At 45.0% G+C, this 13,003-nt stretch overlaps 1 protein-coding gene across 10 annotated transcripts in view; it reads left to right on the top strand.

The window, feature by feature from the left end:
* The first annotated feature begins 7,678 nt into the window (after nt 1-7,678).
* The window catches only part of ptprdb (protein tyrosine phosphatase receptor type Db), a 75,026-nt gene continuing 69,701 nt past the window's right edge, over nt 7,679-13,003 (top strand). For 9 of the 10 annotated variants that reach the window (XM_031559823.1, XM_031559827.1, XM_042703008.1 and 6 more), the window contains exon 1: nt 7,679-7,725. The gene's annotated coding sequence lies outside the window, so the exon portion shown is untranslated. Of the gene's footprint in view, nt 7,726-12,483 lie in introns of those variants that run through there. The other variant, XM_042703006.1, reaches the window with a different exon arrangement.

Raw genomic sequence — 13,003 nt, forward strand, 5'->3', positions numbered from 1 at the left:
ACCCCAATATCTTAAAATATGATTGGCTATATGCCCAGTCATTTACGGTAACGTGTGACGTTGGTACGCTGCAAGAACGTTATACTATCTAACGTAGGCTAATGTCAGACAGTTGGCTGACAGACGCCTCGCAAATCACATCAACTATTTTTGCTGGTTACAATAACGGTGTTATCAGATAGTACAGTGTCTTTTTCTCGGTAACTTTTGAAAAATCTAAGCGTGAAAACGCCGAAAAATTTAAATTTACTTAAAAGACATAGCCGTCAGCCGAGTTTGGTCCGGAGTTTAGCTGCTAAAGTTATCTTCTGTCCTGTCGTTTGAAGCAAACCTTTTAGCTCTGGCATTGGTCTCCCATTATGTATTTATCTATCACTCGCACGCCCCCTGGATTGGAAGTCCATTTTCCAGGCTATCGCACGCCCCCTTCATTGAGGCAGAGGTTAGGTTTGCCTCCCCTATGTGCTTTTTCACTGTGGTTTTTATGACAGATCAGCAAGACTAAATAGCTTCTTCACATACGTGAAATACATTACATTACATTACCTATTATATGGATACAAACGACATATAATAAAAGTGTCTACAAATATTTCAGTGATGACAAACAATGAGAAAGCAAAAGTCATGCGCTCAACCCAGTGTGTGAGGGATTGCACAATCTGAGATGAGGCGCAGCTCGTCGCTGCCTCACCTCGCGAGTCGCCTCTCTGTTTGAAAAGCACATGGTCAAATTCAGCGATTTTGATTATAAAAATGATCGGAATCATACAAAAAAAATAATTTAAGTAAAGATCAGTAGATACATATTAATATTGATTTTATCATTATTTGTTTTTTACTTTTCATGAGGTATGTGTATGACCTGTTTTCTACTGCCGGGCGCTTCACTGCAACTGAACAAACTTACCACTCTCCTATTTCAGTTTGGTTTTTAGAATGAGAGAATTTTAGGAGGATGCCATTACTGTGGCTCAACTAGGAGTCAGGTGCAAATGGGCCTTGTCCTGACAAGCTAGACTCAAAGAGTAATGTAAAGGGAAAAGAATATGTGTTCCCACTGTCACAGTTTTTCAAGAACACGGAGAAGCTAGGCCATGCCTGATGCAGCCTCTGTTGATTTTCTGTTCCTATAGTTGGCCCTTTTTTTTTTTGCTTAATACCTGATGGAGATCTGTGACGTAATGTGCTTTGGTGAAGTGGACTGGAGTGGGTGGTCGGGAAGGTATTGGGGTGGGTGGTTGGGTTGGCCTGTGCCCGTGCAACATTCAACACAGGAATGTTTATGATGAAACTGTTACCAGAGCACAAAATTGTTTACAACAAAGTTATTCATAGATCTAGCCTCATAATTTTGTTGTCAAAGTGCACCAGATTGATGCACTGAACTTTAAAATGTGCAAAATGTTCTTATATATAAAATATATTCCCCCGGGGAGCATGCCCGGGCCCAGACCCTCCTAGGGGGTTTGCATCGTTGTCACCTTTTTCATCACTGATGAGTTTGCACCCCTGGGCATACGTGAGTGTATATGTCTGCGCAGGCGCTCCTGCTCACACTTCATGCCACCCCTGCATACGTCAGTGCCCCACTGGTGCCACCCCTATCAAAAATGTCTGGACACGCCCCTGCCCCAGGGGAACTGCTAATCAACATAAACGAGTTTGAAAGGGGTGGATAGACATTATCCAAACAGAAACCGAATGAAATGATTACCATGAGGGTCATCCTATTTTATTGAGTTAGATTAGCCACGCCCCAGTCTTCCTCAGCAGGCGAAGGAGGCTGATGTAAAGCATTTGCATCATATCCTGGGGTTGATGTAGGCAGCTGTGTCGTCTTGCTTTATATATCAGCTCCCCTTTGCAAGAGCAGGGAGCTGACGTGAATCATATCTGCCTTTGAGGTGCACAGCAGAAGAGGAGGGGGGAGATTTGGGCTGTGTCTTTATGGTGGGATATGCTTGATGAATGCTTGTGTGTGTGTGTGTGTGTGTGTGTGTGTGTGTGTGTGTGTGTGTGTGTGTGTGTGTGTGTGTGTGTGTGTGTGTGTGTGTGTGTGTGTGTGTGTGTGGGTGTGTGTGTGTGTGGGTGTGTGTGGGTGTGTGTGTGTGTGTGTCCATGTACGTGCGTGTGTGTCCATGTTCGTGCGTGTGTATGTGTATGTGTGTGTGTGTGTGTGTCCATGTATGTGTGTGTGTGTGTGTGTATGTGTGTGTGTGTCTGTGTGTGTGTGTGTGTGTGGGTGTGTGTGTGTGTGTGTGTGGGTGTGTGTGTGTGTGTGTGTGTCCATGTACGTGTGTGTGTGTCCATGTTCGTGCGTGTGTATGTGTGTGTATGTGTGTGTGTGTGTGTCCATGTATGTGTGTGTGTGCGTGTGTATGTGTGTGTGTGTGTGTGTGTGTGTGTATGTGTGTGTGTGTGTGTGTATTTCCATGTGCATGTGTGTGTATATGTGAGGGAGGGGGAACGAGTGTTACTTTGAGCCTGTGTTTGATTGACAGAAAGCGTAGGGGAGCAGGAGAAGAGGGAGCTTTCATGCCTGTCTGTCTGTCTGTCTGTCTGTATGGCCCAAGCCCACATGAGCAGGGAAAGGCATGCCAGCTCTTCTTGAGAATGTACTGTATGAGGGCAACAACAGGCAAGGATAGAATAGATAGACAAAATGTTGTTGTTTGTTTGTAAATACAGTGTATAATATTTTGCGCATTTCAGTTATGTAATGAAACAAGGCGTCCTCTTGAAACATGATATGATAGCATCCGTACGTCCTGCTAATGTCAGTATCCCAGTCAACTAGCTATCCATGCCTGATTTCAACGTGCGCCTTGATCTTCATGCATAGGCTGGACAGGACTATATTTTGCAGAATATTTGTCACTGTGGAGTGTCAATCCCACCTCAGTAAAACCTCAAAGCTCGTCACACATTGCAGTCATTATTAAAAAAGGCAGAAGGGGTCAGCTTAGTGTTTAAACTCTCTTACACCCACTTAGTCCAAATTGTAATGACACATGAGAAATCATGAGACTTTCGTTCAAATAAGTGTTAAATAAAATAGATTATTTATTTATTTGTTCGAAGAATTCACCAAATGAATCATTCATAAAAAGGCAGTGGCTATTTGGCTCATTGCTGGCTGCTCTTGTATACTCGCATTTAAATAATGTCATTTGATTTTTGGACACTTGCTGCCAAAATAAAGCCTGCTTCATTTTGCTTTATTTAACTTGATTCAGTACATTTTAGGGAAGAGCAAACTGTCAGTGTATTTATTGCATTTAGTTCATCTGGTTCTTTAAAATGTGGCACTGCAGTCACACACACCTTTCCAGCTGTATTTAGAGCTTAGGATAGCATCTGTTCTTAGGAACTAAAGGTAGACCTACTACTCAAAATATGGGAGATACAGCCTACTCATTTAGTCTATGAGTCAAGTCTCAGCACTTGAACTACATGCATATTTATTAGAGTAGTATCAATCATTGAAATGCTGAAACCTTGAAAGGGAAATTTCCTTCAGGTTTTGTGATGTAATTGTAGTGGTTTCTGAAGCCTGACATTGGAACAACTGTCCAGTGGTTGAGACCCAGCTCCATGAGGGGGCCAGGCCCTTGTGTGATTGTAGAAGTAAGAAGAACGTGTAGAGGTATTACAGACAGCCATGTTCTAGGTGATGCATTTATATGTTTCCCCATATGTCCCCTCTTTTGAACAGATTTTGTAGCTATATATAGCCATTCGATTGGCCACCACATTTTAGGGTGGTTTTCAAAACCATTTCAAACTTCTAGATTTCAGATATCAGTATTTTATCAAAATGTATGGGCAGTGTCTTTGTCGGTGCTTGCACTTGAGAATGAACTATAATACTAGCCCTTTTATTGATTATTATAATTCATTGAATTAATATTGATCCTACATATATGTCCTACATGACTGAATGCAAAGCCTACCTGACACCTGACAGTAATCCTGCACGTTCTGATTTTTCAAAGCTTTCAAAAGTACTTACGCACATTCAGTAGTGCTTTAAAAAGTAGTTGTTTCCATCAGTGGCCAGCTGTTTCATTGTTGTACAAGCATATGGTGTTTTGTGTTTTGTTCCGTGTCATTCAGTATCATACATCCGGTAGCGGCAAGACTGCACACACATTCCGCACATGAAAATATTAATATGTACAGTTGAAGCAGATAGGTAGATAGGAGGGGATGTTTTGACAAAATAACTCCATGATCCGTAAAACACGTACTAATGTGTTTCTCACATGTAACTACATCAGTAATACCACACAGACCTATGTTTACTGGTCTCCTTTAGTCACCCCCCCTCCCCCACACACACAGAAATACACACACACACACACACACACACACACACACACACACAGAGACATACACACAAACACATATATTATTCATATAATTGTAATGTTGTAGCTCTGTGCTTCTTTGGAACTAGGTCAGATGAGGAGAGCATGTGTGACTAAACAGTGCAGACTAGTGGCACTGTTCAAGAATAACACACACACACACACACACACACACACACACACACAACATTATAAGACACTAACTATGAAATATGCGTGCTCCGATCTGTTTTGATTCCCAAGATGCCATAGATTTGCTGCCATTGTGATAATTAAATTTTTAATTAGAGCTCTGTGGTCCTCTTTGGCTGTATGTGTGTGTCGCGTGGCGTGGGTATACATGTGCCTCTGTCACACTTGCACAAAAACACAACACCTACTTTAGCAAGTGTGCTCAAAGATTATATTATCATTTTAATAATCCCTTATAGTATGCCCTACATGACTGTACTTGTATCCTATTTCAAGAGCTTAGCAGAGCCCTGACACCTGGCCCGTCTGAGGTATCCTCTGCTGAGATGCTCACTAATCCTGCCGCCGGCTGCTGCTGCGGCTAACAAATTGTGTCTCAGTGTATTGGATTGTCTCACAAATGATCACCAACACGACCCATTTCTGACTTCACCTGGTTTCACCGTTTGGGCACGTCAGGAAACGCATGGTGGTATGGTGGGCTCAGCGCTCTACTCTTACACCTGGAGGAAGGTTAGCTGAATTAGCACATCTGTGAATAATGAGCGCTTTCTCCCACTTACACTGGCCAGAAGCAGTGCTGTCTTCACTGAAGGTTGTCCATTCAGACTATTTTTGATGAGTGTTGTGGAAGGCTTGTGACACTGCAATGTAAAACAAGGGTGGTGGACAACAAATCAGTGTTGAATAACGAAACTAGCTGATTTAACACAAAAAACGGAACTAAACTAAATAAATAAATACATAAATGTGGTCAGTGACATGGCTGCTGAGTGTTGGTCTGTTCCCTCTGACCCTCTCAGCACAGTCATGTAGTATCTGTGCTTTGGTTTGCTCCTGTGGCTGTGGTGGCTGGACTGCTGTGGTGGCTGGACTGCTGTGTTGGCTGGACTGGACTGTGGTGGCTGGACTGGACTGTGGTGGCTGGACTGGACTGTGTTGGCTGGAGACTGCTGTGCAGGTTTCATGTCCACAGAGCAGCGTGCCACTGGGTTTGCTCTGCTTCACTGGGAGTGGACGCCCTGTGCGACTCAGTGAAGTGGTGAAGTGGTGAAGTGGTCTCTGTCTGTCAGTCAATGTGTGCTTTGATTTTCCTCCCTTAGGAGAATCCTGTGGAGTTTTCATCTCTCATCCCTTCAAGCTGAAAGCGTCAACACATGGCCTCTCAAGACCTGGTGAGTCACAATGACAGAAATGACCATGATGATGATGATGAAGATGATGATGATGATGATGATGATGATAGTGGTGATGAGTATGATGATGATGATGACAGTGATGATGATGATGATGATGATGAAGATAGTGATGATGATGATGACAGTGGTGATGATGATGATGAACTTCAATCAACCCAAATATGTGTTTTATTTCCTTTAATCAAAAGTCCATACCATTAGAAATGTTGAAACACTCAAGGAAATGCATACTAACATAGACTTTAACACACACAAACATACACACACACACACACACACACACACACACACACACACACACACACACACACACACACACACAGACATGCACCCACACACACATACATACACACAGACATGCACCCACATACATACACACAGACATGAACCCACATAGACATGCACCCACACACACACACACATGCACCCACACACCCACACACACACACACACACACACGCATGCACCCACACACACACACACACACACACACGCACCCACACACACACACACACACACATGCACCCACCCACACACACACACACACACACACACACACAGACACACACACATGCAACCACACACACACACATGCACCCCCCCCCCCCACACACACACACACACACGCATGCACCCACACACACACACACACACACACACACAGACACATGCAGCCCCACACACACACACACATGCACCCACACACCCACACACACACACACAGACACGCACCCCCACACACACACACACATGCACAGTCTCTCCATCACCCTTGTCCAGAGCAGGGTGGGTGGATGAGGACGGGCAGGCAGTTCTAGGCCACTCCGCTAAGAGCTGCTGCCCATGTTACTGCGCCTCCACAGGGATGACGAGAACCCATCTCACTGGATGAAAGTTTAAAAGAACAGCCCGGAAACACACACGCACACACACACACACACACCAACTCTGCGTAGATAATGAATCTTTAAAGAAACGGCTGTGCCCCATAAGAGTCCGTTTGAAGTGTGTCATCTCACTCTTTCTTTCTTGCTCTCTGTCCTTCTCACTCTTCTTCTTCCTCTCTCCCTCTGCTTGTGTCCTTCTCTCTACCTACTCAGTTTTATAGAGCATACACTGCTGCATAATTTAAAGACACACACATGCATGCCTCAGTGCGCTTTCTCCTCCACTTAGAGTCCAACGGCATCACGTCACGATCTAAAAATACTGCTCTGAGCTCACAGGGCTCCCCAACTTCACTGCCACGCAATCACACACACACGCACACACATACACACACACACACACACACACACACACACACACACACACACACACACACACACATATATATACACACACATAGTCCCCCTAATGTTCTCGCAGCCCCCTCCTCCAAGCTAATGAAGCCTCACCTGTGCCACTGAGCCTGCAAACAGAGAACCCTCACTCTTCACCTCAAGTCTCTTTCTCTTAAGAATGGTGTTGGCTGGTTCAGGCATCTCAGTGTTCAGTGTAGCCTGCACCCCTCACATTTGGGAAATGAGAAGGTAAACGTTGATGACCAGTAGATGGCAGTGTTTCAAAAGACTGTTATTCAACCTCACAAACACACCCCAGCAGAGTTAGAATGAAATTGAAATTCAATACAATAAAAATACAATTTTAGTTAGTATGATGATGTAATTCATTCAACCACAGCATTACTCTGTTACTTTGTTGTCCCTACAGACACACACACACACACACATTCTTACACCAAGCCTTTTCCTGTACATTTGAACATACTGATGAGATTTGAAAATCCATGAAACAGGAAAGACGTGTGAGAGTTTACGTGTGTGTGATGAATATTGCATTGTAAATAAGATGTTTCTTTCTGCCATGTATTATTTATGAGTTCAGTTCTCTCCTACTGTGTGTTCCCTTCCAGCTTCAACACTGAGACTCTCTCATAACAGCATGGACAATGGAGAGAGGTGAGGGAGAGAGAGAGAGAAAGAATGGCAGTAGTCAAAAGGATCAGTGTGTGTGTGTGTGTGTGTGTGTGTGTGTGTGTGTGTGTGTGTGTGTGTGTGTGTGTGTGTGTGTGTGTGTGTGTGTGTGTGTGTGTGTGTGTGTGTGTGTGTGTGTGTGTGTGTGTGTGTGTGTGTGTGTGTGTGTGTGTATGTGTGTTTGTGTGTGTGTATGGGGGGCTTTAGCTTTGGTAGATCCCAGATTTCTCCCACAGATTGCCCTGACCACACGCACAAATACACATACACACACGCATACACACATGCATGGATCTATTGCTACAAGGGCATATCGTACTCACATCTCTCTCTGTGTCTTTCTCACACACGCACATGGACACACACACACACACACACACACACACACACACACACACTCAGATCTAAAGCTATGCCACGTAGTGGAATAGACAGCAGATTAAAGGGAGGATTACAACCATTGGGTGGGGGGGAGGAGTCAAACCCTTGAGACCTGTATGTGTGTGCGCATGAGAGTTGGTTTGTGGGTATTGGTCTGGGTGTGGCCACATGTGTGTGTGTGTGTGTGTGTGTGTGCCTGCATATGTGTGCATAGAGGCTGAGGCTTTGAGTAAAAAAAAAAAAAAGTAAAGCTCTGGCTTTAGTTTCATGCGGTGGTACTGCAGTTCCATACTGGGGCCGGTTGTGTGCGTTTGAACTCCCCCGTGTGTTCCCCACGCCACTCCCGCAGCAGCAGTAGAGAGGACAGGGCGGAGCAGCTGTCAGCAGGTCACACCCAGAGTGCTCCCCATCCCCTGCAGCAGCCCTTCTTTTGACCACATCATCAGAAACCCTCACACAGCACGCACCACCTTGGAGAGATGTCCAAACTATTCTAGAGCATGCCAGTTCCAGCGCAGCATCCATGTCATACAAAGGAGGCCCGTGTCTCCGATAGGGCATCTGCCTGCCGATCTCAAGGGCTGGATCCCTGTGCAGACACGGCTCTGAGAGAGAGAGAGAGAGAGCCTCAGCAGTGCCACTAAGAGGCCTCCATGTCCTCACACGGGGGGGGGGGACTGACGACGCAGTGACATCCCAGGACACATCCAGCTGTTTAGAGGGACGCCACTGCCCTGGTGATGATGAGAGAAGAGGGCAGGGAAGGGAAGCTCCCTCCAGATGAGAGGATTATCTGCTGACAGCCTTACAGCCTTACAGGTCATAGAGGGCTGATGCATGGGACTGTTTAGGAGGAAAGCATATGTTTCACCACCTCACTGCTTTTCAGGAAAGACCAAGTGCTTCTTATCACAGTGGGTGATATGGCTGCAACACATGCATCATATCTGTAGCAGACAATGAAGCTCTGTATGGGTGCTCTACCTCAACAAGAAGCCCATAAACGACTACACTACTACACTATAGGACTGCTCTGTATGGGTGCTCCACCTCAACAAGAAGCCCCTAAACGACTACACTACTACACGATAGGACTGCTCTGTGAGCCCCTCTAGACTGCGTTTGACTGCATCTTCAAAAGGTCATTATAGTAGGATCCAGGGCAGAACCAGTTGTTTCAGCCATTCACTAGTCACTAAAAATGAATTTAATAAAAAGAGCATAAATTGTATTAATGCCACATTGCTACATCTCGTTTTACCATCTGGCACACAAAGAGGCAGATGAGGAGACTGAGCTAGTTAAATACAGCATGTCCTTATGATAGAGAAGGAAAAAGAGTGTGCAAGATATCAAATGTTCGCGCGCGTGTGTGTGTGTGTGTGTGTGTGTGTGTGTGTGTGTGTGTGTGTGTGTGTGTGTGTGTGTGACTGTGTGTGTGTGACTGTGTGTGCATATGTGCATATTTGAGTGAGTGTGTTTTTCTGTGGTGTTGTGCTTTGGTAGTAGTAAAAACATCCTCCCGTTTTTGTTTTTTTAGAGATATGACTGACAGCTGCTTTCCTGTCTTGTCACATCATGTCATGAGCACAAACACTCTTCTCGTCACATCATGTCGTGAGCACAAACACTCTTCTGCATCTCTAGGAGCAAGTCTCCTCTTGTTTCTGCTATCCGACATCACTTCCAAAGATATTACTGCTGCCTTAAACACACCCAACGGATATGAGTAAATCCTTCTTCTTATTTAGAGTGCTCTTCCCAGGAGTTCATTAGAACATCCACATCAGATTTCTATACATTCCTTATCAGGCAACTACACTACAGGACATCTCAGCTGGCCTCACTGTGGCACCATTCCATGGCATTATACGATGGGAAAGGCTTCAGTTAGTTTCCCAGCGAGTAAAGGCTTTATGCTGGATGTATGTTTGTGGTGATGGAGTTTTACTGGTCTCTCATCGATTGGGGGGCGGGGCGGGGGGGGGGGGGGGGGGGGACCTCTCACTCACAAAATTCGAGGGGCATTGACAATGACAGTTATCATATGAACTCTCAACAACGAACTTTAGCAGACGTCCACAAGTACATAAGGCAGTTCAAAAGGTAACTTTATCCTTACAACACTGCTATAGCTATTTTGATCTCCTCTCTTGTTTCTGGCTTGCAATCTCCACTGGAGTACATCATAATCCTTCATCTCTTGTCTCTTCCTACTGAGCTTAGCCGGTTAGCGAGCTTAGGTCTCAACACCGCTTTTGTATTGCGCAATGAACATAACAAGTGATTTCCTCTGTTTTTTGAGCTAATCATTATTATTGCTGTTTCCCACCTGCTCTGGTTCGTGTTCTTAGCATTGCCATCTTTACAGTGCTAGCATTGCAATTGCCTTCCGAATAGCGTAATCAGAAATGGCCTCTTGCTTTTATTATATATGTGTTCATATCACAAGCACAACATTGACACATTACACTCATAACAGATTTGGGAAGCCTAGGCTGCCACACTATGGATACATTATTAAGGAGAAAGAAGCTGATCCGACTGATGCCTTGCCAATTCACAAAAAAAAAAAAAAACTCTGCAAATACCATGAGAGTTATTTGCAGCTCGGTTTTTCGGTTACTGACACATCAGAACCACGTCCACAATGTGTGATTTGCATAGACGTACTTGCTAATGACAGCATGAAACCCTGCAAATGAAAGTGACACTTGGACAGCAAGCACTCTACAGACAAACCCACTGATCAAGCGTGATTCCCTTGATCATTAAAGGTCCACTATAACTAACCACACAACCAGTGTCCAGTCAGTGTCTCGAGGCAGAAGAGCTGTCTTGAGAAATGCAGGAACAGCTTAGTGAGCTGAAGAGTAATGGCAGGTTGAAGCACCTTTTTGCGCACTTCTTCTCTTGCTACCTTCTGGGTAGCATTGATACGGGAATACCCCCCTTTCTCCGGTGAGGCCTTAAAACTTCTCCCTTTCACTTTGACATACTCGTGCGAGACAGGCTTCTCCAAACTCACCGCACTTAAAACAAAATACCGGGGCGCTCAGATTGAGAACGACCTGGCTGTGTTTATCCAGAATTGAGAATTCAGCAGCTTTGCAGAAAAAAAGCAGGCTAACGTTTAACATTGAGCTGAAACTTAGCATAAATGCAGGCTATGTAGGAATTATGACAATAATAATAATAATAATAATCATAGAGGTAAATAATAGGCATCCAAGTACAGTAGAACAGTTTTGGGGGGCCCCGGTTTGCAAAGGTTTGAGAACCTCTGGTCTAAATAAGTCAGTGATTTGGGCTTTCTTCAGATCTGAAGTGGAATCAGGAGCATGTGCAGCTGAGAGCGCTGTACTGGGTTGACCACTTATGGGACAAACTGCAACCCAAAGAGGATATTAGTTAGTGCGACAGTGTCAGCTGAAGTGTGTGTGTGTGTGTGTGTGTGTGTGTGTGTGTTTAGCCAAATGAGTTATGTTTTCATGGTCACAACATTAGAGGCTAGCAACCTTGATCAGTACCACTCAGTGGGGGTCTAGGAGGAGAGCTATTGTAGAGGCCTTCACTTTTAACCAAAATGATATTCTCATTTTGTGAGGTTAATTCTCTTTATTTCTCAGTAAGAAACCCCTCCTTGTTGTTTGTGTGTGTGTGTGTGTGTGTGTGTGTGTGTGTGTGTGTGTGTGTGTGTGTGTGTGTGTGTGTGGTGTGTGTGTGTGTGTGTGTGTGTGTGTGTGTGTGACATATCTCCATCACCCGGACCAACCCTCCCCACCATCTCCCCCATCCCAGATGATCTCCATTAATTAAATGCCAGTGCTTTGAAGTGTATATGGCAAGGCCCGGCTTCAGCTTCAACCTTACATGAAGGGGAGAGTCTTAGAGCACATTTTGTTCAGGCCTCTGAGAGATGCATGAGGCAATACCACCAGGCGCTGGCGAAACCTTTCATTGGGTTAATAAAGGTTATCCCAGTGTCCTGTTTTGCGTTGGCATTTAGTGGCATGCACCTCTACACAGGTACATGAGTAGTGTTGCACTAGTAACAGACAGAATTGCGCACTACAGGCCTAATGATTTCTCAGGCGTAGCTAGGAATGCATAGCTGGGACACAGAGCAACAAATAGATGGCCCCTCGATTTCACTACCAGCCTGCAATGGTAAACGCTATTGCAACTCATTTGCATAGAACTGCTGAGAACTAGGTTCCCAATCCATTGTCATGTCTCATCTCTCTCTTTCTCTCTGTCTTTGTGTGTGTGTGTGTGTGTGTGTGTGTGTGTGTGTGTTGGTTGTTGTTCCAGGTCAGTGGACAGGACAAAAGGTGCAATGGGAGTTCTTGTCATCAGCCCATTGCTTCCTATACTGACCTTATTTTTGACTATGTTCTCTGAGTGACACCAAAAATATCTCTCTTAGATATGCATCGCAAACCCCGCTAAGCGATTATTTAGCGAGGCGTTGGAGGACGAGAGAAGGAAAGAGAGCGTTAAAGTTTACGGATTTCCGCCATTCGGTGACGTTGTTTTGTCGCTGTACCTTCTTGTGTTTTTTTTTTCTCTCCGACTCTCTGTCTCAGCCACGCTCGCAATCATTCAGTCCATATCAGCGAGGAAGAGAAAGGCGGTGTGTGTGTGTGTGTCTGTCTCTCCGACACGATCAGGCACACACTTCTACACAGACATCCACACCTACACACTCATTCGGGCGCATCCCGTGAGCACGTTTCGGAAAATATAGGGTGTCTGCATTTTTTAATTCCCTATGCTCATCTTCTGACTGCAGCTGGGAGCTTGGGCAAACTCACTGACAGCCAATCCGCTCTCACCGACACACAGTCGCGCGAAGAAATCATCAGAGCGAGCGAGGAGG

Source organism: Clupea harengus, chromosome 22, assembly GCF_900700415.2.
Source record: "Clupea harengus chromosome 22, Ch_v2.0.2, whole genome shotgun sequence".
Lineage (NCBI taxonomy): Eukaryota > Metazoa > Chordata > Actinopteri > Clupeiformes > Clupeidae > Clupea > Clupea harengus.